Source organism: Scyliorhinus torazame, chromosome 1 (assembly GCF_047496885.1).
Source record: "Scyliorhinus torazame isolate Kashiwa2021f chromosome 1, sScyTor2.1, whole genome shotgun sequence".
Taxonomy (NCBI): domain Eukaryota; kingdom Metazoa; phylum Chordata; class Chondrichthyes; order Carcharhiniformes; family Scyliorhinidae; genus Scyliorhinus; species Scyliorhinus torazame.
Window position 1 is genome coordinate 388,923,860 of NC_092707.1, and position 4,591 is coordinate 388,928,450.

Here is a 4,591-nt window from a genome sequence, read left to right on the forward strand (position 1 = left end):
AACCTTGAGATTCTTTCACAGGGAGAGAGAAAAAAACCTGCACTGGTTTCCATAGAAACAACATTTTCCCAATACCATGAACAGTTAACAAAACGAGAACCACACCAGCTGTTATTGAAATACGTTGAATAAAATTGGCTGCATATGCACTTGTAATTCGATTAAGCATTCAGGGATCCGAGAATACCCAAGCTTAACGTCATTTGTATATTTCAAAGTCACTTCCAGTCATCTTTTCTATTTGTCACCTTCTTGCCGCTTGCCCATGTGGTTGAAAATGGGTCCACGACTTGAATGGCGAGGTTGGCGATTCATGTGGAAGAAACGGTACACCGCCTGGGGCGGCGAGCAGGCCGTTTTGACACCCCGTGCCAACTTTTGAAACTAGTGGGAACTGCCCAGCTCTTGAAAAAGGTCTAATAACGTCAAAGCCTGACGATAGCCCCTCGTGACAGAGAGCTAGACGGAAAGTGGAGTGGGACACGGGTGTGCTGTGCCCCTTAAGTTGCGGCTCTACTCCATCATGCATACTGCCGGCAAAGCATCAATGACTTAAGGGAGATCTCTATGAATGGTCGTTTGGTAGCACAGAACCTGACAAAAGAGATGGCAACTTTTTTTGTTAGCGATCCAAACGGTGTATACTTGGTGTATATTAAAGCACCGTTTCACATGCAGACCGGTCACAGAGAATAGAGCATAACCCATGGTACAAGAGCTGAGGGCTCCATCGATGCAAAGAGGGGGAGCTTGATAAGCAGACAGGAGCGAGTTATGCTGAGGTGTTTAGATGAAGAGGGCTACGAGGAGGCTCATGGGAAGCAAAATGTCGACAAGGATCTGCTGGGTGGTATGGCCTGTGTGGGGCATCCTTGCGCAATATTGACGCACTTGTCCTCATTTCAAACAAAAAGGAAAACAGGGCTCTCATTCCAGGAGGCCTTCTGAAGGGCATCTAGGGATGGGCAATGAATGCTGGCCTAGCCAGCGAAACCCACATCTTGTAAATGAATAAAAAGTATATATTTTTATGCAGCAGATATAATGTGCTTGTGGGTCAACAAATAGAGAGGCAAACAGCAAATATACAGGATATAGTGTGATTTGTGCGATCACTGACCGTTGTCAGACTGCCCTCAGGATCCACTCCCTCAACCTCAACACACAGAGTGTCACAGGCCCAGTTGCTAAATCCTTCATTTTCTGTCGATGAACTCATCATCTCATCCTTGGGCCTTGGTGCTTGAACGGACCCAGAGTAGGCTGTCGTGTTCAATTGTTCTATTGATCTGTGCTCAGTGATGTGAGTCTGGTAACTGATCTGAATGAATTGAAACTCCTTTCTCCCACACCATGGCCTAGTTGAGGGGCGGGGTTGTTCTTCGGCAGGTGGCTCCCCGCTCGTTCTTGGTTCGCCTACTGGATGGTTCCATTCTGCGCCGTAATCGACGTGCCCTTCGTCTCGTTCCGCGCTCGCTACGTGATCCTCCGCCAGTGCCACGCCCTCCTGTTGTCCCTGACCTGGACTATGCGGAGATTCCGGTTACTCTGCATCCTCCTCACTCTGACGCAGTCCAGCCCGCTCCTCAGCCGGTGGCTCCGGACCCACCCTTGAGGCGGTCAACCAGAATTCGTCGCCCGCCTCAGAGACTTAATTTGTGAACTTTGCACTAATGGACTCTCTGGCCTGTTCTGTTCTTCCATTTAATCGTTCAAGTGGTTTGTATATAGTGTTCATCTCGTTATTTATGTGACACACTGTTTTTTCTGCACCAGGCACCTTCCTATGTTAATAGCTTAGTTTTATGTCCATAGTCCTGTAAATATTTCGCACACACGTAGTCAGGAACATTCACCACACACTATTTATTGTCACGCAGGCACATTTTTTAATATAAAAGTGGGGATGTCATAATATACACCAGTATATCATGGTACAGACACACACTGATGGACACACAGTGGGACCAATCAACATACACAACACCGCAGCCAATCACCAGTGAGAGCACATGCACTATAAAGACAGGGGGCATCAGAGTTCCCGCTCATTCGAGTAGCAGCTAGCTAGGAGCACAGAGCTCACAGCCTGCAACACAGACATTCACCATGTGCTGAGTGCCTCAACTGGTTAGGACAAGGCAAAGGTCTTTAGTTAAAGCTAGTATCGTATTTACCCACAGTTCAAGTATGTTTAAATAGTTAACCTTTTAATAAAATAGTGTTGCACTACTTCAAGTGTTGGTGACCTGTATGTGATCCAGAACACCCAACACATCAGGGTTATGGGGTTATAGGGATAGAGTGGAGAAGTGGGCCTAGGTAGGGTGCTCTTTCAGAGGGTCGGTGTAGACTCGATGGGCCGAATGGCCTCCTTTCTGCACTGTAGGCTTCCTACGATTCTATGATTAGAGTTTAGTAACCGAGCATTCAGTGAGGAGTTCTCTCAGTTTGATTAGTCCAAAACAGAGCACTCAATCTGAGGACCATTCTTAATTGTGCAATTAGTTTAGCATTTTTAAAATATTAATTTAACACTATATTGATTCAATACAGCCAGAATTCCTGGACTCGGCAGGTGCAGGTCGGGACTGCCTTGACTATAAACAAAATAGCTCCAAAACACTTAAACCCACATTTAGCCGAGTTAATCAGTTCACAATAATATGTGTACACACAGGGATGTGTATCTGCGTTTGCCTCACACATGGTCATTTGGTCCCTGATTATGCTTCACAATAATACTCATTTGCTTCCGATATTCCTCATCTCACCTTGTGTACAATTGTTATTGTTAAAATGAATGGTCTGGCAACACCTCAATTTTAAAGTCCTCTCCCTTTCTTCAATTACCGCCTTAAGTTGCCCTCTCTTGCTCTGCAATCTCTCGGACCCTATAACCCTCCGGGATCTCTGGAATTTTCTCCCTGAACCGCCCGATCTTCCTCTTCTCCTGTGAGACATTCCAAATGTGTGACCACATGTTCTAATGTTTTCTGTGCGTGGCTCAGTATCAATTCTGACCTGATCCACACTCCTTTTTTCAAATGTCATTTTTACAGGATGTGAGCTTTGCTGGCCATTCATTGCCCATCCCTAATTGCCTTGAGAAGGTGGTGGTGAGCTGCTTCTTAAACCACTGCAGTCCCTGAGATGTAGGTATACCCACAATGCTGTTAGGGAGGAAGTTCCAGATTTTTCTATGTAAATGCGAGGTGTTGTTGATATGTTAGCACAATAGCACAATATTATCTCGGTCATGAGGACAGAATAAAATGAAAAGGCGGTGGTGTTGCATTTCTGGTCAAAGAGGAAATGAATGCACTAGTGAGAAAGGATATTAGCTCAATGATGTGGAATCTGTATGGGTAAAGCTGAGAAACACTTTGGGGCAAATATTTTAGTGTGGGTCGTGTATAGACCACTAAACTGTAGTGATGATGTTGGGAATGGCATTAAACAGGAAGTTAGAGACGCATGCGATCAAGGAACATCTGTAATTATGGGTGACTTTAATTTGCATATAGATTGGACAAATCAAATTAGTCACACTATCAGAGGGGAGAAATTCCTGGAGGGTATACGGGATAGTTTTCTGGACCAATACATTGAGGGACCATCTGGAGAACAGATCATCACAGACTGGGTATTGTGTCATGAGAAGGGAATCATTGGCAGTCTTGTTGTGCGAGACCCCCTGAGGATGAGCGAGCATAATATGATAGAATTCTTCATCAGGATGGAGAGAGACTAGGGTGCTGAATCTGTATAAAGGAAACTACGATGGTATGAGGCATGATTTGGCTATTGTGGATTGCGCAACGTTACTTAAAGGGATGCCGGTGGATAGTCAATGGCAAACATTCAAATAGCGCATAGGTGAACTGCAACAATTGTTTATTCCTGTCAGGCGCAAAAATAAGATGGAAAGGTGGCCAAACCATGGCGTACAGGGGAAATTACAGCTAGTATTAGGCCCAAGGAAGAGGCATACAAATTGGCCAAGAAAAACAACAGTTCTGAGGCTTGGGAGCAGTTCAGAGTTCAGTAAAGGAGGACCAAAGGATTGGATAAGAAGAGGAAAATAAAGTACGAGAGTAAGCTTGCGGGGAACATAAAAACTGATCACAAAAGTTTCTACAGTAATGTGAAGAGAAAAAGATTGGTGATGACAAATGTAGGTCCCTTACAGTCAGAAACAGAGGAATTTATAATGGAGAACAAAAAATTGGCTGACCAACTAAATATATATTTATATTTTGTTTCTGTCTTCACAAAGGAGGACACAAATAACATACCAGACGTGTTGGTGAACACAGGGTTCAGTGAGAGGGAAGAACTGAAGGAAATCAGTACAAATAGTAAAGAAATAGTGTTGGGGAAATTGATGGATTGAAGGCTGATAAATCCCCAGGGCCTGATAATCTGCATCCCTGAGTACTTAAGGAAGTGACCCTCGAAATAGAGGATGCATTGGTGGTCATCTTCCAAGATTCTATCGATTCTGGAACTGTTCCTACAGATTGGAGGATAGCTAACAACCCCATTATTTAAAAAGGGAGGTAGAGAGAAAACAGGCAATTATAGACCA